The following is a 25,452-nucleotide window of genomic DNA, read 5'->3' as shown; positions in this document are numbered from 1 at the left end:
TGTCCTGTAACATAGATTAGTTATTTTCCCCCACAGCACTCATAATTTCTGTGTCCCGGGCACCGCCATGCATCATAAACTGGATTTAGTTTATGCAAAGCTGACATATTTTAACCGAAAAGCTTTGTGGGTGCTAGATAAATCTTTTGCGACTTAAATTAAATTTATTCCATCTGGTTATTCAACACCAGATTGCTAGTGTTTCTTTCTGTCGTGTATACTAATTTAAATATCAACCGTTTTTTCATGTGATATTTTTTAAATAAATAACAATAAATCTTTATATCAATGGCATAACACTTTTTAATTCACTTCCACTTCCTCTTATACTTGAACCAAACCTGTAAATTTTTAAAAACAATAAAAATCTTTGTTGTTAAGTTTACCTGTTACAGCGTCTAAGAATTTGTAAATAAAATGAGATCGAAGAATAGTGATGTAAGCTAAATATGTATATAAAATTGTATTACTTTAAGTACTGTATAAGACCTCTGTAAATAGTTCTTAAGTGTAAGCTAACTTTTATTTAATTACGACTTAGCCAATACAAATAGTATAAGTTTTTGTTAGTTCTGGATTGATAAATGATTTGATTCGATTTGATAAAATGTGGCATTGACAGCTTACATAGATTTAAGATTACTTGAAGATTAATCTTTTACTCAGCTTGAACTATGTACCGTTTTATCACTTTAAAGCTATTTTATTTCCTATTTAGACGTGTATCTCAACATTTTCATACCTCAAAAATAGTATAAAACCTTTTTATAAAACAAAATTGGGTTTGCAGCACACAGTCAGTCGTAATTGAGTATCAATGTTGACCGATCATATCAATCTCTTGATTAAGACTAATAGAGAACATAATTGCATAACTTGCTGATATTGATCTGGTAAATTACAATATCAGACCAAATAAGCATTATTGTACTCGTGTTTTGAAATTTACAATGTGTGTATGTATGGCTACCAAACAAGTTATGCATAATAAGATTTAAAATGTATGCAGATCAGATATATTGAGATGGCAATGTTATTAAAACAAAGCAATTGTTGGTAAAGAAACTGTGTTTGTAGAGAGGAAATTAAGAAGCAACTTTAAGTTGCTAAATGTACAGACGAATGGTTGGAGTTATTACCTTTCTTTCCTTCATGGTGGTTTCATACCACCTTGATGAACGAAGCTAATGTTTTCTCCCTCTTTCATATTTCATCGGTGATAAATCTTCTGTTCAGTGTAATATCTCAAATTCCTACAAAAAAACTTATTTTAGTAACGAGGTTGCAATTTGATTATTTTACTACTGCAATAAGTACATGTAACATACGAAACTGAACTCTTTGACTTTTATTCATCGGTTGGATTAAAATAGTGTATTCTCTATAATAAAGAAACCCATATAAGTTTCAACAACTATCGTAAAAAATGTTACAATATCACAAAAAATATAGTTCATCACACGGGGGGCAAATAGTGTTTTATCCTCACTCATTCTCCGACCTCGGCTTCACCTCAATCGTAAAACGTAAGCTCGGATCGAAAAGGGAATACTAACGCCCTAATGAAGAAATTCCCCAATACATTATAATTATACATTATTAATACATTATGTATTAGTATTTTATGCATTTCGGTGAAAACCATAATTGAAACCACTTTACAAGATTTCGTGAGGTGTGAAAAAATAAAACCAACCATTGATGTAGATCAAGTGTATTGCCGTGCTACGTTAGCATCACAGTACCACAAGCTATGTACAATTGTACAGTGTTAGTAGCTTCATGCAAATCTGTGATATATTTACACTGGCAAGGTTTACAAGAGATATACATGAATCTTTAATAATTTAAATTTACTCCCTATTCTAATGGGAGGGTAACAAATATTTAAAAAAGAAAAATCCTAAATATTAAAATATTTTTGTATTAAACTCGACGCATTTCTATACAATAATCAAAATTTTGAAGCTGATTTTAAATATAAAACTAGAATCTATAATATGTGTAAGTCGTAACCATAACTCGAGTCTGTTGTATATTTGATAATTATTTGATCATCATCTTAGTAATAATGTAAATGTAGATAATATAACTTTATTTATTAATTAAGTACATTTATCTTATTTATATTGGTTACATAATGTTACATTGTAAATATTCTTTATTTCTGTTTGGCAAGATTAGTTTGTATAGTTGAGCAGTGTTCTTATGTACAGAAGATCAATCACTGTACAGTAATACGTTAAATAGATTTCATGAACAACTTATAGCAACAAGAACAAAACGTAGAGACCTAAGTAAAATAGGTTTCAAACGATATATATTTCATTCAGGGAAAATAAAAAAATAAAGGAAGACAATTAAAAATTAAATAATTATTTTTAGTTCAACCTATCACATTCAAACTGGTTCAACTTGATCAAGCAGTTTGTATTTTCGCAAGTTACGCTTTTTGCTCACATTTGTTAAAATGATTGATGCATGACAGTACAAGTAGTAATATGTAAACATACACCTTTGCTATCTGTAGCTTGGTGCATTATACCTAAATGTTCAAGTTAACTTTTTTATTGTTTCAAAGATAAAAACCACTTGCGAAATGGATAAAAAGTACCAAACGATGACTTACGTGAATGTTATTAAATTATTTTTTTTACTTCATTATTTTTTTTACAACCTGAAATAATCTAACGCAACTTTACTGAAACAACTACATTTTATCTTATTCACCTGGGTTTCGTATACGCTTTAGCTTACAATACTTGACTTTTCCATAGTGGAGTTTGTTTCATAATAATAATATGCTAATTTAAGTTTGACTTGTGTACTTTTAATCAAGCTGTTTGCCTGATATGTAGTATTTTTACAGACACTCAATAATTCATGTATTGTTGTCAATAAAATCATAGGATAAGAGTGGTTAACGTGTCTTAAATTACTACCGATTGCCTCATTCTGAATTTTAACTATACTTAAGTCTAAATTTATAAAGTTATTGATTTTCCCTGGGCCACGTCCCCTCTTGTAACCTTCAACTGAGTTATACAAATTTATCAACAGCAATTAACCTTGTATTTGCCAAATTAACCCCACTTTCTACCAAACCACTTAGAATATAATCGATCAAAAGACTCTGATTGAATTTGGAAAGTCTCCACTGGGAGTTATTTTTGTTTACAGGGAACTGGAAAAGCCTTAACGTTAATGTGGTGACATGATGAAGCATTCAAGTCTAACACCCCACTTGTTATAAACCAATAGTTTACCTTTGAAAAAAGGGAAGTTCTCTCAAAGCAACTGAACCGGCTTAACCTCGTGTAACACCCACAAAACATTATAAATATAATTACAGTAATTCATTATTTTTCATTATTCATTCTTCTTTGTGATATTTTAAACTGGAATTTGATAAAATATATTTTTTGGAAGTTTATGAAAGGATATATTTATTCTATATCGGAACTATCAGGATTAGCAACAAGCATTATTACAGTTTAAAAATTAAGAACCTTAAATGCAAGCGACGGAAACAAAGAAAACTCCACCAAATACGCTTTGTTTTGTTAAGTAAAACATTTTTTAATACTCGTTAAAGGCAACTATTCAAATTTGAAATAGCTAATTGCCGGCTGTTTTTAAGACTTTATATGATAAACTATATTATTGCAACACAATGCATTTGGTAATAAAATAGACTTATTTGGCCATACAAACCTGCTAAGAAACTTATAAGCTAGACGTACGTGTAATAATGATGTATTATCACAGGAAACCATTTATCGTTGGCCTCGAGAAACATGTGATGGATTCCTTTATCTACCAAGAGTTGTTTACTATAGTTTGATAGAAAATTAATATTTTCTCAGTATTATATATTATGACGGCCAAGGATTTGTTGTTTCCCCTGCTTGGTTAGCGTCGATTCAGCTGAAATTGACCTCTCAATAGTTTAGTTTATCGCTTCAACAGTACAGGTAGAAGATTGAATTCCTTTGAATATTCAACAAGGGTAAAACTATTGAATGATTTTAAAGTGATTAAATCATTCACTGGTTTTCCAGCTGTACCTGGTGCAGTGATACATCACTTAAGAGGTGTACATTATTATTCTTTAATTAATATGAATCATGGTTCTGTTTGAGATTGAGACTAAATTTAAATAGTCTTAAAGTTAAATTTACAGAAAATACTAAAATATCCATTAGAATTAAGCTTGATGAGCAATCAAATTTCTATTTGCCTGGGTTTTTTTTAAATATTTCTTTAAACATGTAATATTTGTTCCCAATTTAAATAACGTCGACAATCGTATTTATGGTATGACTTGTAACCAACTATACAGGGTGACTTGTATACAGGGTGTTTCACAGAGATGTCTCAAATTGATTTCGGAAAAACGGCTTAACGTACAATGATGAAATAAAATTATTTCCCGCTAAATCAACCAATAAATCAAAGATTTTAAATAGCAACATATGTCAAGTGGCACGTCGTTTTATAGGTTTTTTAATTCCTAACAATTTTGTAATTTACACTTACTTTGTATCCCTTTAAGTTTTGCGTAAATAAAAAAAAAGAATTTTCCTATATCAAATGCATGTTATTCGGGTTTGACGTGATTTAACACTTAATGAAATGGGGCCTTTAGTGTTAAACCCAAATAACATGCATTTGATATAGGAAAATTTTGTTTTCTATTATTTACACAAAAACTAAAAGAGATACAAAGTAAGTGTAAATTACAAAGATGTTAGGAATTAAAAAGCTATAAAATGATGTGCTACTTGACATATGTTGCTTTTGGAAAATTTTGAACATAGGCATTCGCAAATTTTCAAAAATATATTTATTTTTTTATTTTTATCATTTCAAATAACCGTTGCTTGCAGCATATCAAAGTAAAGCTAATTTCATAACAAGTAAGAAAATTCAACCGGAGAAGGGCTAAATGCATTCGTGTAAGAAACACCGAGTATTAAAAAAAATAGATTTTTTCAAAAAAAAGAACTGCCGCCATTTTGAAACAGACAAAGATAATTAATTTCTGTTTTCACCAAAATGTTAGTCTATCAAATACCTTTAAAATGATGTATAACATTACATATGTTTACGTTTGGAAATTCCGAGATTCGAACTAATGACCCTCAGTTTTTGGCACACTCTGTATTAGGAAAAAGTTAAAAATATTTTTACGTTATTCCTTGGGGTTTATTTAGCGAGAAATATTTTATTTCATCCTTGTGCGTTAAGCCGTTTTTCCGTAATCAATTTGAGACACCTCTCGTGAAACACCCTGTGTATAAAATCACAACAGATAAAAGGAGTAGACAGTGTATATTAAATAGTATCCATTAATCTGATCTAAGCTAATACTCATATTACAATTTATAAAGTGTATTAATACTATTTCCATAATAATATGATATACAGCTTAACATTACAATTGTGACTTGTGACCGCTGTTAAACAAATGACCTCATTTTATACATCCAAACAAACTACAAAAATAAAATAACGTCTTACAAGAATGACATGTGAGAAGAATGTACTGTATATAACAACTAATAGTAAAATTTGTTTTCAGTATCAGAATGTCCAGAGAACAGTTATGTAATGTGAGATTAAAATCACTTAGTTTTAAAGAATAGGAAAAGGTAAGGAAAAACAAAAATACACTATTTCAATATCCAAATCTTATAGTATTCCGATATCATTGTTTTCAATACTAAAATGTATTTGGTTAAACGAATGATAGCATTGATAACGCTCTCTCATATTTTTACCATTATAACTGAGAATACATTTTGTGTGTAACAGAAGTGATTTCATCTCATATCGACACAATAGTTCAATAGGGGTTTTTATTTGATAACTTGATATTCTCACTCTATCACCTCTGCACAGGATGTCGGATGCCACATCATTTCAGGAACCTAACTGAGTTATCAGGTTACAGTACTAGGTAACTAAGTTACGACAACTACAAACACCTGTTACTACCTAAGTCCAGTATATGCAGATTAAAAAGCCATGATTAAACTCTCTCATCCCTCTTGCCTTGTCCCGTCTTTTATATAAATTACATTTTAATTCCAGTCAAAAAGGTATTTTTTATTTTTTTATGTAATAATGCAAGTTTTGAAAACTGTTTTGATACACAAAAGTGAAACACACAACTCTAATAAGTCACGGGAACAGATAATGATACATAAGGTATTTGGTAAATTTATAAAAATTCCCTTTATATTGTAAACTTTTATTACCCCTTGCAGTGTTCAAAACTAAATGAATGGGTCAAATATACTGTTTTGGAACTATAAAACTGTATACCAATGCTCCAAAGACTGCTAGATTTACGAATATTACTCATTATAACGTCATTGTAGTTCTTACGAAAGTCAGTTGAAAGGAATTAATGAAATTACAATTATCTAATTTACTGCGTATGCTTTGTTGTGGTCTGACCTCATATAAAGGTAATTAAGTTGGTATACAGATTTGGGTTGGACCATGCACTGTTGTTCAAAAAGAGGATTCAAAGTTGTTAAGTAAACTGAAATGATTAAGAGAGGCTGCAATTAAGGTAGGCTATGATCTAAAATTCCCGGCTATCCTATAAATATTTTTAAATGTATATGATAATATTATCTTTACAAAATACAGTTATAAGCTTAACAAAAGATATAAGTAAATGTAAATATCAATAATAAACTATTTAGCCGTTAAATTATTTGTACTTCTATTGGTTTTAGGATGGCTGAAAATAATGCATATTCGTTGTTGTTAAAATTATCTGTCATGACTTAAAATTATACGAGCTGTTGGCCCGTCCTACGTACAGGAATAGCGTAGTGCCTGGTAGTGCCATTAAAACTGTATACAGCGTGTCTATTACAAATTCAATCATAGTTTAGGCAGTTCAAAATTTTGAGTAAAGAAAAGGCTGCCAAGATTACTTATAACATGGTTTCATTGTTATTTTTCCAACCTTTCCTCAAAAAGTCGAGTAGTAAAATAATTTCCGTAAGCTTTCTTTTGAAGATTCGTGAGCTTCGATTCGTATACAGCAAAGGTTATAGAATCTTACTTATTTCCTATAATCAATGACAAAATCACAGAGTAAATAAACTAACATCATTGTTCTATAGAATATTTTTTTATTCAACCAGTGGGTACTTTCGCCTTTATATATATATTATATTGCACTAAAACAAACTAAATATTTTAAAGACTGTTCAAAAAAATTAATTGGAAGATCTAGTATTTTACTATACAAATTTAAATAAACTCTCATCTTCTTACCGAATACATGAACGTATCAATGATTATACCATTTCACATAGAATAAATAAGTCAATTCTACGTATGTCATTTCATTTTCATCCAAATGCTGAATTTGTGTCGAAAACGCTGAACGTTCACAGCTGTTATGTTAAGCAAATCAAATCAAATCCAATCAAATCATTTATTTAGCCAGAATTTTAACAAAACAAGTTGCATTAGCCAAGTCATATTCTTTTTTGAAACATGCCTTACATAGGTCTACAAATGTATACAGGATTTCATTATACAAATATATTCAGGTCTACAAAATGGCTTACATTATACTATAAATGATATAAGAGTTTTATAAATCAATATTTACAATTGCATTCATAGAGCTAATATGAGTAAGGAATTCCTGGACGCTGTAAGAGATAAAATTTATCAAAAGAGATTTTATTCGTTTTTTTTAATTTTTGAAAGGTTTGGTTCAAGCTTAAGAGAAAGTGGAAGAGAATTGAAAAGTTTAATGCCATTGTACTGTAAGTGTCTTTTAAAAAATGTTGTAGAATGTTTAGGGATTGGTAATGTGTGTGAGTTTCGCAATGTGTAGTGGTTTTTGACAGAAACGTTAAATTGAGAAAGTTCTTGTTTTACAAATGTCAATGATTCAAGAATATAAATGGATGGAAATGTCAAAATTTTGGAATAAGCAAAATATTTACGACAGGATTTACGCTTTTGCAAAGGAGAAAATAGTCCTCATAGCCATTTTTTGAAGTTTAAACAAAATGTTGGTCTGCTGGCACTCACATCCCCAAATAGGAACGGCGTATGCTAAATGGGGATAAATTAGACCATAGTATGCAGTCAGCAGTACCTCCAGGTTTTCGTTGTACTTGAGGTTACGCAAAACGAAAATACCAGAGCTAAGTTTCTTTACAATGTGTTTCATATGGTCATAAAAACTAAGTCTCTCGTCTAAGATCAATCCAAGGAACATGACATTTGGTGTTGGGTGAACTTCGGTTTCGTCGAGAAGGAGACTGAATCTACTATTTGATCGATTTGATAAACGGAAGTTAATGAGTTGTGTTTTGTCTGTGTTAATTTTCAATAAGCTGTCGTCAAACCATTGGATTATACTGTTTGCTTCCAAAAAACTAATTTGTTCTAAATTTAGAAAATCAGAGCTAGAAATCGAAAGAGAGGTGTCGTCAGCGAACAATGATAGATTTGAGGATGTTGTGCAGGAAGAAAGGTTGTTAATAAAAATTAGAAAAAGGACTGGTCCCAGGACGGAGCCTTGAGGAACCCCCCTTGCAACAGAATTTTCAGCAGAAGAATAGGATCTAACACACCCAGCCTCATCAACTGCCCTTATCTATACATATTGAGTCCTGCCACAAAGGAATGACCTGACCCAATCCAAAGCTAATCCTCTCACGCCCACATTGCTCATTCTTTTGAGCAATAAGTTATGGTCCACCATGTCAAAAGCCTTGCTCAAGTCAAAAAGTAAACCAGCAGAATAGTTTGCAGCATCTAATTCACAGACCACCTCGTTTATCAATTTAAACATCACTGAAGTGGTAGATTTACCCTTTGTAAATCCATGCTGGTTTTCGGATATGATATTAAATGGTATTAAACCAAATGCTAGAGTAGAATGTTAGCGTCGGTTGCTAGACTTAAAACAATTTTAAACATAATTTATAAAAAACTGAAACCCTAAACTAAAATTATAGCTTCGAAATTCCCTAGTTCTCAAAAGTATATTTCTTTCAACAAAAAATCATGAAAATCCGTCAAGTGATTGATTCAGATTCGTAAAATAAAAAGACCCTGTCACGTTTTAATATATATGATATAAAATTATGAGTAAAATTTAATTTCAATCCAATTTGTAAAGCTTTTACGAGAGTAATAACGCTAAGCCAGTTCACTAATTAAAGCTTGAAAACGTCGGTTAAAAAATTAAGTCATCTCCGTTTGCTCTACTGTTGTTGTGTCAATAAACCTGATGTCAGTGGAATATTTATTTTGACGAAATAGATTACATTTCGCAAACCAACTGTTAATTTTGGCACTCATTGCTCTTTTAAGAACCAACATTTGATGAAATCATGACTTATTATTTAGACCTACTCAGTATATTTACTAGGCATTCATATTAGGTACAATTAAACAGACTATTATTTTTGTAATATTCGTATTATCATACAACGCTTAACTAAATATCACTTCTAATGAAAGAGTGTGTGTTTAAAGAAAAAATATCTAAAAGGATGGTTAAAAGTCAGTCACGATGAACCTTGTATTCTCAACAGTCCAACTGTCAACCTCCGTTAACAATTCATAAATAAAGAACAACTCAATTAAGTAAACGTCTATGTAGATAACTGTTAAATTCTGCTCAGCATCATTTATGGGCCTTTTTGCTATCTAAACGATAAAAAATTATAGCATTAAATGAACAAATTTAATCATTTTTTTCAAAACTCCATTCATAATAATCAACAGCTCATAACCTTTATTCTGGTTACCTATTATCTGGTCTTTTGTAAGTTTGGTAAATGTTAAATGTCCCAAATACCTACCTTGTATTGCTTTGTTCCTATTAATAATAGGACTGACACGTTATCATGGGTCAAACTTTATACATCACTCAGGTTGCAATTATATTGGCAATATGAGTTGATTGTTTTTTTTCTTCATTTATTCACGTTATATTTTATGTACTACATCCTAAGAAGCAGTTTTATCAGTATAAGCATCATTATGATTCATATAAGTACTCAAAAATTTTGCAGAATACTCAAATGTCATCGGGTTGCTCCAATGAAAAAATTAAAAATACTACGCGTATATTAGTTTTTATTTTGTAAATCTAGATGACGAATACTGGTTGTATCCAACATCGCAATACTAGTTCTTCAATTTAAACGATGTTTCACATAACGTTGAAATTGCACAGTAAATTAATGCAACCCTCTTTGAGCATATTATGTTTAACGTTATTTTCATGAAGTCATCCCAAATAACCCACTACTATTGGACTCAACTGGATTAATCACTTGTTTACAATGATTAAACATTACATTTGGTTCTCACAAATGTAATTTTTTTACAAATGTAATGTAATTTGGTTACATTAGTTTTTGACCAAAATCACTATATAAGTTCAATTTTATTTACACACTATTTTGTCCATACCAAAAATGAATATACAAATATATATGCAGCCAACTACTTATTATGTTACAGAAACTTTGTTTTGTACCATTAGTTTTTGACCAAAATCACTATATAAGTTCAATTTTATTTACACACTATTTTGTCCATACCAAAAATGAATATACAAATATATATGCAGCCAACTACTTATTATGTTACAGAAACTTTGTTTTGTTATTATTCTTTATATTATACAAAAGTAACGATATTTCTTTTCAGTCTGTCTCTTAGCTCTTTATCCTGAAGGGGTAAGAACCTTTCAACATTAAGAGCCTCTTGAGCAAAATAATTATTCTGAAGGGTTTCTTCGACCTTTGACAAACACATCTGACGAAAACATTCTAGCTCCATTCAATTTATAGCCATATATTAATCTAAGATAGTAAAAATAATTGCTATTTACATTTGCAATTAACTATATTAGGGCTTTATATTTCAACTGATGGAATATAGCAAGTAGTTTGATGTGCGATATAGTAATTTCTCAAATCAAAATTGCGTCGTGGTCTTAGCTACAAACTAAAAACTGTTGCACTTAAATCTTTTTTATGTTTTGATAGTATTTACATGAGTTCCGTTTTCTTATTTGATAAAATAAATTATTGAACATACTAATTTGAAACCCATGGTTTATTAATTTTTTTTACAAAATGGATGAATTCGTAAACTAGCCTTTAAAAAGGTTAAATATAAATTTCAAAATATCTCTAACAAACTTTATAGAGATTCTTAGTGAATTCGTTAGGAAAAATGCAATGGCGTCTACGAAGTGTTTAAAGACATTCCGTGATAGATAAATAATAATAGGTATTAGCACTAAAAATTTACGTATTTAACTATCATGAAACCCCGACATTTGGTAATAGGTTTTATTCAACGGAAAGTATGGTGGATATGCACTAGTTTTGCTTCATAAGGTCCTCATAACTACCTTGGACCTACACCTTGCCAGGAAAACGATAAACGATATTGACAAAAATGGTTAAATTTAATTTTGCTAAAGGTCCAATTGCATTGCAAGGATTTCTTTTGAGCTATAGATTGATTAAAAATATACAATGAACTTTGTACTTACATTTTTGCTTAGCATAAAATTATTATCTCAGTATTTTTAAATTTTCATGAATCCAAGTGTTATTTTTGGTAGTTTCAAGTACTCAACAGGGAAAAAACAATTATTCTAGAATTGAATTATATAAACTGTTAAAACATTAGTAATAGGTTACCAAATGATAATAATAAAAAAAATGAAATGGTAATAGTTTACTTTATAAATGATTTTAGTTTAGATAAAAACATAAACATTTACAATTAGGGCTATGTTTGTTGGGAATTTACAGTAATTTATGTATGTTAATTTTTATAGATTACAGTACAATTGTCATCCAAAACCTAACTTTGACAAACTAATGTTCTATTACATAATTGCATTATAAGTTATGAACCAAACTTTGTTAATTAGTTCTTGAGTTCAGACGATTCTTGCTACCACGTTTTGCATTATTCTTGTTGCTAAGAGTTTCGTTTCATTATTGGATCCATAGCTTACCTTAACAATGAACTTCAATTTCCATAAATCGTCAATAAAAGAATTTGTTTAAGTTTCTAGCATATTTTCTTATATGAGTTAAACTAATTATATGTAGTTAGCTAACAATCTGAAACATACTCAACAATCTACTATATTTTAGCGAAGTAAAAGCAATTCTAAAAAATTGTGGCTACATATATTGTTAAGGCAGATTTCAAAATCAAAGTCAAAGTCCTTTCAGCCAGATTAACAAACATATTTTTGTAATCAATATGACAGCATCAAACGACACTACTACGATCGAATGTTTCAAAATGAAACGGACAGTCGTTTTCATAAGTTTACTTCACAATGTAAAATTGCACTTCTGGTTAAGACAGTACTTTTGGATCCCCCGATCTTTGGAATTATCTGCAATATAAACATTGAATCTTTCGATTTTTGATCAAACTGTCGGCAATATAAACTTTGGATCATCCGATTTTGGATCATTTAAAGATGGTCCTAAATCATAATAATTGATGACGTAGCAGTATTGTCACGTGTTTGGTATGTTGTGATCACGTGGCGGGAAAATACAAACACCTCATCTGCTTGGGGAAATTACTGATACATGTACATGTAAATGTGTAGGGATGTATCGAAGGTGCGGTACGATTTCTTCAACATTCAATTTATGATATTTTACGTTGATAAGTAGTCATATTATATTAAACCAATTTCGTATAGGCAATCGTAAAAATGGTTTATGATTTGTATTAAACTCATAAAAATCAGAATTTATCATGATAGAATAATTTAGTTTAAAGTATTTTTATTTGTATATATCAACTAGAAGTAAACAATAACAATTAACACATGATAATATAAAACTAATGACAATAGTCAGTAGAGCTGTATAGCCAGCTATTACATGATTTTATAGATTAACGATATGTCATTTATATTCACGAATCACTCACTTTCAAAAATGATAGATATATTTTAATTCAACACCATATACAACATCTCACTGCTTCAGAATAGCTTCCAGCTAACAATAACATAAAAACACACATTTCAAAAATATTCCGTTAAAATAATCAACACTCTTCACCATCAAATCAAGACCACATCAGCACCGATATGCTTCATAAGGTACTTTAAGCAATTTTCAAAAACGTGACCATACAACAGTGTACAATCATTTCTCACTGACGGAAATTCCGATGAAGTTTATTCGATAACTAATTTTGTCTGTTGGTCTAGAAAAGGCATTGTCTTTTGTCAAATCGGTTGAATATATGAGTTACTAAAATATTTGTTCAACCAGTTTCTACTGTACATTCGCTTGTGAAATAAGTACTATTTTTTACCTAAAATAATCAAAGATATTTTTTAACTCTAGTCTTGTTGTGAATTATTGCACATGTATATTTTGTACCCATATCTTTCTGTATTTTAAGGAACCTTTCTCGATAACGTAAGAAAATCATTAATCCACAAATCTTACTTGTTAAGCCCCTTCGCAATGAGCAAAACCTTCATTAAATAGAGCTTAACGCAGGATCAGTGTAAGCTCTATTTAATCCATATCATCCCTTACCTTACTCCATATACAGTATACACAACATGTTTATCATTAATAATCTTTAGTATTATTGTATATTTTATACAGGGTGAGGCAATGAAAGTGCCCGAATTTATAGACAGTACAAATTCAATAATATTCAACCTAAAGATATAAATGGCACATCAAAACACTTTAATTTTGTTATTTTAACTTAAAAGGTCATTTTGCATTTCTTTAAGCAAAATTCTTTAAGTGACGTCCTTGTATAACTTATTTTTTTTAGTCTCTTGAAAATTCCATAGTATACTTCTTTCAGCATTTCTTCAGGAATGATTGTAGTTTCTTGGACTATCTTAGCTTAGATTTAATAAAAAAACCCTTGCACTTCAGTAGCTTATGGAAACCCCTCCCCCCCCCCCCCCCAAAAAAAAAGAGTCAGAGTAAAGCCTTCAACAACGAAAGCTTCCTGGCAAACCTATTTGGACTCTGAGTTAATTGACTCACGCTTTTTCCACTTTTTATGGCATTGAAATAGTTTTGCTGCATCCAGCGGTAATTTATAACATTTAAGCTGCTATCCCAAATAACTTTACCCAGTTCCAGATCAGAAAACGCTATGATGACCAAGGATTGAATATGTTCCAAACAATCTCTGGGCATTTGCACAAGAATTAATATTTTGAAAACAGTACCACATAAAAATCTTAGTGTTAATAGCCAGGTACAATCTTCTATCTTCTTCTATATATAATTAATATGCCAATACGAAATTCGTCGGTTGGACTCCTTCGTCATTTCTCAGCTGATTTTGACCATTGACGTCTCATTGGAAATTGCATGTCACCTAGATTTTCAAACTGACCTTAGTTTTTGTTTAAAAGGTCCCTTCGGCTCTGCCCCAGTGGCTTTTAAAGTTCTCATTGTTATCCTTTCAAGAACGTATTTCAAAAGAACATTTGTTTACATTAGGATCAGCTGGATAATTTAATTTGTGTTAAAAATTAAGTTGCAATACCAGGAAATGCGTCTTATAACTAATTTTACTAACCTTGCTCAAATTAAATATTTACACTTTAAATTTGGGTTTACGTAGGCCTACATATTACAGTGGGAAATAGTGAGAAAGCCTTGACACTTTGATATATTATCCAAATAAGAACATTGAATTGACACAATAATGTATTTCTTGACAATCATCGAAAGAACCGATTTGCAAACAATGGAAACATAATAATTCATATAACGCCATAAAGTAGAAGAAATAGAGATAATGTTTTTTAAAGAATTCAACTATCGTTATTAGCCTATGAAGAACACCTTCAAGGTGCAGATTCCTATTAACTATGAACGAAGATGTTAGCCGAAGTGCTAAAATTTTTAGTAGGAAAAATGGATCTAAATGGATTACTTGGTGATTAAGGTAATGTAACCTCATATACAGGGTGTCCGGTCATAAGTGTTAAATAAAATTTTGTATCAAACTAAATAGTAATGGCGACATAATGACGCACATTTGAGGTTCCAAACCTCAACCGTTAGAGAATAACAAATAAATTAAGATGTTTCAAAAATTATTGTAGTTGTTATGAAAAAGGTTGTATTACTCTGTTAAAAATTCAATAATTGTTAGTTTAAATGTCATTTTCAGAATCCACACAAAGTTTTAAATAGATATAACACATAATCGCTGGGGTACGGAAAAATATTCTACTTAAGTTTCTTCGTTAAACAATTATTTTGAATACCAACAAAAATGTAAATAACATTCAGCGATTTATTTCTCGGTTACCGAGATCCGCTGAGTTTAACAAATATCACTAAAAACTTTCTTATTTAAAGGGCTTTCCAATGGTGTATAATAGTTTTTACCAAGTTTAAAATTTCCTAATGTAATTAAATCATTGTTGTGAAAAAACATGGTAGGGCAAAGAAAAGCTATTGTGAAGAGTAATGCATTTAACTGCAGGCAACGAATAATTTGTATATTTTTCTCGCATGCAACGCTTTTTTAATAACTATTAAGCTAAGAAAAGAAACATATAGTAGCAAAATGGGTTTGTGATAATGTTACGGTTATCGTATATTTTTCATATTTCAGATAAGATTTCAATTTACTTGCGGAAGTTCGGTTGTGGCTGTACCAAAACTACCCGACATGGATTGGACGTGGAGGAAGTGTGACATGGCCTCCTCGATCTCCAGACTTTGGCCCGTTAGATTTTTTGTTTAGGGTTACATGTAAAGTCTAGTTTACTCGACTGGTGTAAACTCTGAAGTTGAGTTACGGTAGAGAATCTTTGAGGGTGCTGGGAAAGTCCGCTTGCTGGAAAACAGAGGGCACTTTACACCCAAACTGTGATTCCACCTTAATAAAAGTTGTGCTTCGGACGAAGTATGTCATAGATTTGATTTGTATTGTATTTTTTTACTAATGTATTGTGTTTTTTTAATAACAAATTTTCTAAAGTCTAAACAAAAACTCTTTAGTTTGATGAAAGTGTAGTCTGGTCAAACATAAATTACACAAACCCACATCATCAGTGGTCAGCTCATAAAATAGTAAGAAAAGCTCATTATTTTTTACAACATCTGTTTCGGTTTAACATTGATTTTTCACAATAGTAGGCCTACGTAAAATTCAACCATAGATTTGACAGTAGATAATTGTAGTTATACATCATTGTAAAGCCCTTTAAATAAGGATGTTTTTAGTAATATTTGTTTAACTCAGCGGAACTCGGTACCCGAGAAATAAATTTCTGAATTTTATTTAAATTTTCGTCAAAATTAAAAATAATTGTTTAACGAAGAAATTTAAGTAGAATATTTTTCCGTATCCCAGCGAAATTTTCTTAGCTTAATAGTTATTAAAAAAGCGTTGCATGCGAGAAAAATATACAAATTATTCGTTGCCTGCAGTTAAATGTAGTATTCTTCACAATAGCTTTTCTTTGCCCTACCATGTTTTTTCACAAGAATGATTTAATTACATTAGGAAATTTTAAACTTGGTAAAAACTATTATACACCATTGGAAAGCCCTTTAAATAAGGAAGTTTTTAGTGATATTTGTTAAACTCAGTGGATCTCGGTAACCGAGAAATAAATCGCTGAATGTTATTTAAATTTTCGTCGGTATTAAAAATAATTGTTTAACTAAGAAGTTTAAGTAGAATATTTTTCCGTACCCCAGCGATTATGTGTTATTTCTATTTAAAATTTTGTGTGGATTCTGAAAATGACATTTAAACTAACAATTATTGCATTTTTAACAGAGTAATATAACCTTTTTCATAACAACTACAATTTTTTTGAAAAATCTTAATTAATTTGTTATTCCCTAACGGTTGAGGTTGGGAACCTCAAATGTGCGTCATTAAGTCGCCATTACCATGTAGTTTGATGCAAAATTTTATTTAACACTTATGACCGGACACCCTGTATATTAGGAAAAATGGGTTTAACTTTGTGATCATTGCTGAGGAAAGCCCTATAAGGATAAATAAATCTGGACCGTAAAGAGCATTCATCTATGTTTCGATATAAAGTCAAGCGATATTCGTAGGATAGCCTGTAACTATACCCAGGAAACCCTTCCTAAAATTTTTATGGAAGGATTTAATTATTATTTACAGTTAGGGGTACAAAAAACAACTAAACATCAGGCATTTTACTCTGCATTTTGTCAGGTAAATATAATTTACGTTATTATAACTAACCAAAAGAAGGCAAATTGAACAAATAAATTGTGACAGACTGGTTATGCAGGAAGTTCTTAGTGTAATAAGTAAAATATTTACCTTTATTAAAAAATGCCTAAAACTTTTAAACTTACTGCTGGCAACAAGTGTGGTACCATGCAGGCTAAATTATCAATAACTAAGATAAACATTGGCAACCTTATGCGGCTATAAGTCAGGAAATGTCGGTAAATATTGTAAAATATTTACAGGAAATGTTAATTATATAGAACTGTTATATACATTGTGAGTATTTCTATGAGTTACACACCGGTAATCTATGAGTTGACCCTTTTAAACTCATTGTAAATGTGATAGTTATTCGTATTGAAAAAACTTATGTAATAATTTGCAATTGCTCGAATCAGAGCAATATGTACACTAGTGTTTATTAAAATTGCATAGTCTTAATTGATGTTATGAGAACAGCTAATCATTTATTGCGTTTTACTTATAATGTGACAACGAAAGACAATATTGAGGTGCTCTCACGTCCTCACCCTGTATAATTCTCCATTTTTATAAGGCTCACGTCGATCTTAAACCATTTTTTTAATGGTTGTTTATGATGTTTCTATTTTCCTTTTCCAAAAGATTTTGATTAGTGTATGGTAAAATGTTCTTTTATACCTAACAATTATTAAAAGTTGTTAAGAAACATTCAAAACGAAAATTGAAAAATAAGAAACGAACCATAAATTATCATTTAACTTGTTAAAACTACCAAACTCTAACCACTAATGACTAGTTTGGCACTCTATGAAAATATGTTAAAGCAGCTAAGCTTCATACCATATATCTTTATAGAGATTTTTATTTACACTCTCTCGTTTACACGCTCAATGTTCGTGCTATGTAGAAAATATTTAAGGAACAAGGAAATGTTGAATATTTATCTATATAAATAGTTTAATTTCTCCGATATCATTATTTATACAAAATGTAATCCTAAACTATAAGTGTATACAAAATTACATAAAACCTTTTTGTAACTTACTATAAATATTCGGGTCCATTAAACTCAATTAAAATCATTGACTTGTTTGCTTGAATCCATGTACGTTTATGTATTTCTCTCTTCGTGCATGGAATTTGCATATAGAGATGTATGCAAAACATCCTATTTCATACAGTAACGTACAATGAATTTAAAATATGATCATATCTTGACATTTTTAGTCAATTTTGTTTTAATATGAATGGACTCTTCGTGTTATATTTATAATGCTTTGCTGAATATATTAGGAAGAATCCATTCATATTAAAACAAAATTGTCTAAAAATGTCAAGATATGATCACATTTTAAATTAAAATTATCAATATCTTGACAATACAATAAAACATTGTTTGTAGTTAATGCTCTAGGGGTTCAACTCTGGCATAACAACTAAAGTAATTATCCGTTGCCACATGCTATGACTAACGGGAGAATTCAGTTGTATTAACTGGTCACCTGAACTAACTAGTAGACTAAATAAGCCAGCTATTGGTCTGTTACCATGTAGAATACTATTTTCTTATGTCTCATCTTACATCCTGGGAGGCTACAGGTTGGAACCGCTTACACATAACATTAGGCTAGACTTAGAAGATCGTGGCATTATAACTGAGATACAATTAATTGATGATTAGTGGGTTTCAAACCTCTGAACTTGAGCTCTAAAACCCCCCTTTCTATATCGAGACTAGTTTACTCCTCATATAGAACAGTATCGACACGTACCAGCTTAGAGATTGGCCCTTTTCTAGGTTATGTAGTTAAACTCCGTAGCAAACAGCGAACGCATTGTTTTTCTGTGTTCAAAGGCAGCAACATATTTTTCCCATCTTTTGTAGATGTCTGGGTTTTACGCGGGAATCTTCTCAAGATGGGAATTCAAATTGAAAGCCTAATATGTAGAGAATGTAGTGAGGAAAAGTAGATTGCCTTCCATATTTATGTCCCAGCCCTACAATGCCTGCGTGTGAGATCCCTTGGCCTATCTACAGGAGATCAAAGGGAAGAACAGGAAACCAAAGTCCAAAGGATCACTAAGAATCTGGGGTTTGATGGAGAATGAGGACCTGTGGATGAGGGTGTACAATAAGCAGTTTCAGCTATGATCAATGGTTTATAATAATGTTCTGGCTACGTAAAATATTGAAAAAAGGTAGTACTGTATATTTCTATAACTATATTTACTAACTTGGACATGAAACTGTTTGAATATATTTTAGTACAAAATAATTGTGTATATAATACTTGCTTATTTTCTACAAACATTGCTCCCTATATATCAATTTTGAAAGTTCAATTAGTTAAATTATCAGAATAAATAATGTTTAGATTAGTTTGTAACTTAATTGATAAAAAAAATCTAATCTGAGACTTTTATATTAACAGAAAATGATATACGTTACTACTGAGGGAACGTGAAAACAAAACATGATTGAATTGCTTAAAGTGACATCTGATACACTAACAAAGAGAATAAAATGTTTAAAATAAAGTTTGACTAAAAAAAACGAGGTTTTTCAAAAGGTTTTCATGGAACGACGTGTTTTATGTGTGACAGATTTTTATGATTTTAAATATTTAAATCACATTTCTCGCTGTAAGTTTATCTTGTTCGATTTGATTTCATGTTAAAATTTAAGTCTTTTTAATTTTTATAACTATTAGAGGTCTCATCCTGTTCTACAGCATTTAAATAAATATAATACCTATGAAATAATCAAATGTATGATTTCTTATTGAGTAATACAGTATCTTGAGCTTAACTGATTCAAACGTCAATAGCTCAAATTAAATCTGTGGTTTACTGATTATTTTGAGTCTAAAACATATAAAAACATGAACAATACTGGCTGGAACAATGGAGCTATTGATTTGTAATAATAGAAAAACCTTACAAAAAATAGTTTTTATGTTGGTTTGTTACCTTGCGTTTGCTTGAAATTCGTCCAATTTGAATAACTAATAGCTTAAATTCAAGCTGGAATTTCACTGAAGGTTTTTTGACTAAAATAAATAGGATTTTATAATTATTACAACTAGTGAAATACATATTTAATTTAAATAAGAATAGGAAAATGAATCAAGTTATGTTTTTTTGGTCGAGTTAGACAGTAGGTAAATATATGCCGATGCTTGTTGGAAAATCTGTGCGGGCATACCTTCAATTTGAGACCTCAATCATGAAAATCGGTCGGGTAGAAGAGCCAAACAAACTCGGAAAATAAGAGCAAATTTCGTAATTCAATATAAGATTGGGGTGGATGATGATTACAAACATTTTTTTATTGGGCTGTTTTAATATGCGGAGGCTACACTCCTTTCTGATACCTTTTTATAGTTAAAATTATTTTAACATTCTAGGTCTGCAAGACAGGGTTTGAAATTAGTTGTATTGATTTTTACAACATTCTTATACTGTACATATGGAAAAATATAATACTGATTACTATTAAGAATTCATATTTCATGATTTTAAAAATCTATTTAAAGATAAAATGTTATCAAACTAATTAGATGCTTCTCTTATTAAGATATGATTTAGATTTTTCAACCTTTACATTATAAAACAAACTTTCCTAGGGGAATATTTATCTTTGTCTTTCTTAATAACTTAGTCCCCAGTGTAACTTACGTGTTAACCACTTACGTTTACGTGAAAATAATATTCAAATTGAGAATATAAGAAATTTCTTCATTGGCATTATTTCTAAGAGTTTTTTATAAATAATAATATTCATTGCCGTTTGATAAAATGGGCCTTCTTTTGGAAAAATGCTTACTAACTTAGAAAATGATTAAAATTTGTAGGTTTCTATATATAATACATATGTAATTACGTTGGACAAAAATGGCCTTGCTAGCTTAAAATGTGCAATATATTTCTGTATATATTACTAGTTGTTGACAAAGTTATAAGGTCCTTTGCTTGATGAAAGTTCTCATTTGTTTCATATCGTATGTTCCCAGATCATTAATCTACACTAATGAGCTGAGCTATTGTATTACAAATTTGGAGTTTGGTCCGACCACTAATTACCTGTGTTAAGTTACAAGTTTTATTAATAACTCCTTAATACGAAGACAAACTTTTACGTTTGACAGATTGATTAAATAAATAAATTACTTTTAAAAATATTAACAGTATAAACAGTAGGTGTTTGGGAGGTTGCTTTGTGCTTAGGTTTAAGGATGTACTATTGACGCCGAAAATTAGATGATAAATTAAGTTTATGTTTGAGTGCAAAGGTTATACTTCTTGATTTTAATAGCTAGCCTGACCTTTTTTATTATGATTTTAAATAAAACAATCTAAGAAGCTCATGAGTGATTATGATTTTGTTTAATTTCGTCACAAGAGTTAAGCATATTGCTGTCTGAAATATACATATCTATGTTTTCTTTAGTCGTTTATTTCTGGACTAAGCAACATACATAAACATTAAGGATTTATAGTTTTGTTTGGAGAAGAAGTAGATTTTTTTTTCATTGTAATGAATGTGTACCGCCCATTGTTATTACTCACTGTAATTTATATTGAAATTAAATTAATTTATAATGATATTCCTTAACTTAAGCAATAAAACGCATTATACTAGTTGTAACTCATAACATCATTTTACATTTTATGGGATTTTTGTATGCCTCACCTTCATATCCTAGGACACTATTTTCAGCCCGGAATAGTTTTACACGCTACTTCAAGTTAGTATGAGAGGGTTTCGGCTTTATCACATAAGATCGATTGGTGATTGGTGGAATTTGCACCTGGAACCTCAGGCACTGAAGCTCTGAGCTCAACCACTAGACCAGCTCTCTCCTCCAGAGTCTACGGGATTAGTATTAGTAGTATTTCATGCTTAGGAATCTTGAATAAGCCAAATTTTATGGGCCTAGCAACCTTCAAATGTTTGAGCATCAAGTATGCTTAACAACAGTGTTAAAATGTAATATTACCTCCTTGTTAAGTTAGGCGAAACTGAAATTGTAATCCTATATAGTTTGCTGGTTTATAATGTTATATTCAATAAATAAATGCATCTTATATGAATTTGAAACGAATGGATGTAAAATAATTAGTGTTTATTTTCAAAAATCATTTGTGTTTACACGTTTGAACAAATGCAGTTTATAAACATATGGAAATTTTAAATTTAATTTATTAAATTATTTCTCTTTACGAACAATAGAAAACGTTCGCTGACCCCTCATAGAAATAAAAAGTAAAGATGATCGCAAGATCTCAGGTTCGAGTCACGTTCTCATGGGCAAAGACCTGGCTGAGAACAAGCCAGGCATAGATTGAATTTCGATCTGGAATGCATCGTAGAAGAAATTGTAACCGATGGGAACAATCGACGAGAAACAATATTGTTCCCACCGATTCCAAGAAAATTTACATGCATAAAGAAATTGGAGAACTCGTTCGACCGTAGAACCATTGTTTACTAGGACGACACATTGGAGGAGAGAAACGGATAAAGAATGTTACGAGGATAAGAAGAGGTTTGAAGAAGTAGAACATCAAAGAAGAAACCGTCGGGAGTCCCGGATCGAGTAGGGACAGTGACTTAGCGGGTTAGTCTGAAGCGCCTGTTAAGATCCCGACCAGACTCGAGACCACGAGGACACCACAACCCCACGGCTGTTCTTCAAGACCCAAGGCCACCAGGACACTACCACGCTACCAAGGACCAAAGCGACCCGAAGAGGACAGCTAAGGACGAGCCACCGACGACGAGAGGAAGGACTACGCCTGGACCAACCCTTGTGTCTCGAGCGAGCAACCCCGGAGTCTACGCCCGCACCCAAGGAACGCCCCGGGGAACCTTTCAATCGTTGCCAACTGCCTCGTCTTGTGGTATGTCAAAATATCTTCACTCATTTGGTCCTAGTGTGCACAAATTAAATGTGAGGAAAAACTCCATTAAGATATAACAAAATATATATATATATAAATGAAATAAATAAACTTTACTGTAAGAAAGATAAAGTAAATATATAAAATAGGGCAAATTAAGGAGAGTTACTTTAAAATTCATATAAATACTAACCCTCAATTAAACTAAAAGAGGTCTACCAAAACAAGAGCAATTTAGAAGTTTGATAATATAGGATTCAAATCGAATCCAAATTAAATAAACCTATTAGTTGGACTACACATAGACGTGTGTTTAATAAAAGAGACAATTTCAAATATGTATAAATAATAAAAAATCAGGGTGTTAAACACGTATTTTAAATGTCTGTTTAGTTTGTATATATTATTAGAAGGATGCACTAACTTGTATGTAAATATCGGTTTTGATTTAGGATAGGACATTGCAAGTGTTTACAACTTATATTTTAAATACATTTAAGTGTCAAGAGAAATATTTCATTTCATATCATTATACAGATAATAAACTCAAAACATAGGGTGTAAATATTCAATCATATAAATTCAATTGTATTTGTGTTTTTGCTATTCTCAATTATTATTATATCGCTGTGTAACAATTATTTACTCTTTATTAACTCTTTATTTTATGTACTTATTTTATGTTTGCACTTTTAGTTAGACTTATTAAATCATAGTATTATACTGCACTGGTGTTCACTTATTCCACGATCCTAGAGGTCCTCCATTTAGTGAGTACTCTACCCTAGCTACATTTTTCCCCCTTTGAAGTAAGTTTTTGTTTGGTGAAGGTTTCGTAAGTTTCTTTTACCTCTACAGAGGATTAGAGGCTAGAGATACTTTACAAGTTTTTAAATAAACTCTTTTTGAAATACCATTTACTTAGCACGATTGTTTAGAAAGCTTTAGCTTAAGCCGCAATCTATTCAAAACTTGCATGTTGACAACGACTTGGAGTATATAATTGCCCGAGTAAGTAATCCTAAAGTAGTTTTTTGCGTTTTCCTTCTACATAAAAATACTTAACTTGTTTGAAAACAATGCTTTTCCTATGTTAAAATGTACAAAATAAAAAAAAGACTTTATAAGGTATGGTACCACTATACGTAAAATCCTATCTAAGCAAGCAAGTCTGAAAAATACATCTGCTAATAATATGCATCCATTCAGGGTTATCTCTGCCAGAATGTTAAATATGGCTAAGATTAAGAAAATGTCGAATGGTTAGGTTCAAACAAAACTGTTGGCCAAATGACATTACCAAGCAAATATAGAAAAAATACGGATACAAAGGATATGTATGTTATGTGATCTTTACTTATGAAACTTGTTATAGATGTTGATCTGAGACAAACTGATGACTCAATTTGATGAAATAGTTGTATTATATCTATTTACATTCTTTTAGTTTATTGATTGTTTTAAACGTTGATACATGATCACTCCGCTCAACTGGCTTTCACTGCAATAAAAGCAATCCTATCAAATATTGATTTACTAAAAAGGCTGATTAAAGAAAGGCCATTAAGTATCTAAGAAAAAAAACCTCAACATAATTAAGTCAATAATGAAAAGTCACTTTAATAGTTGTACCCTTATTGTTCTGTTTTAAAATAAAATATTAACAACACGTTTTCATAAGTTTATCTACCTTGAAGTGAATCCACTCAACTGTTGAGTTTGCTGCAATCAAGCAAATAATTACTAAGTTATTTTCCCAGCTGACATGAGCTGTACAATGACCATTTTTGGTTTCCGAGAAAATTTAACACTGTTATAAGATCAAGTTATACATTTATTTTATTTTTCTCAATCTTAGACACCTGTTACACTACGGCCACGTGGCCACCGACTGACAGGTTAGCTGGCCACGTCGCCGGTATCATGTCTGCTCAAAGCAGTTCAGTTTTTTAACTGTAACGATGCCATCAAACAGTAAGTACATGTTGTTACTAGCTTTCCTGCTAAAGAGAAGGAGAAGAAGGAAGAGAACAGTGCACGATTATCCTATTCTGTCTGTTCTCGAAGGAAAGATGCTTCTTTGTGCTATAATTTACTCAACGGACTGTGTTATTAGCCAAAGTTTTTTACTATTTTATAATGTCAAAAGCTTTATTTTTTTAATTACTCAAATACGTCAGAGACGATTTAGTAGGACAATATAGAAGCTCTTGAGGGAACCCATACCAACAGCTTTATTATCACCCATGTCCCGCAGCAGCATCAAGCTGCATG

The sequence above is a fragment of the Macrosteles quadrilineatus genome, unplaced genomic scaffold (assembly GCF_028750875.1).
Source record: "Macrosteles quadrilineatus isolate MER2022 unplaced genomic scaffold, UCM_ALF_1.0 Scaffold_3__2_contigs__length_128488019, whole genome shotgun sequence".
NCBI classification, from domain to species: Eukaryota; Metazoa; Arthropoda; class Insecta; order Hemiptera; family Cicadellidae; genus Macrosteles; species Macrosteles quadrilineatus.
Note: the sequence above shows the minus strand (reverse complement) of the source record.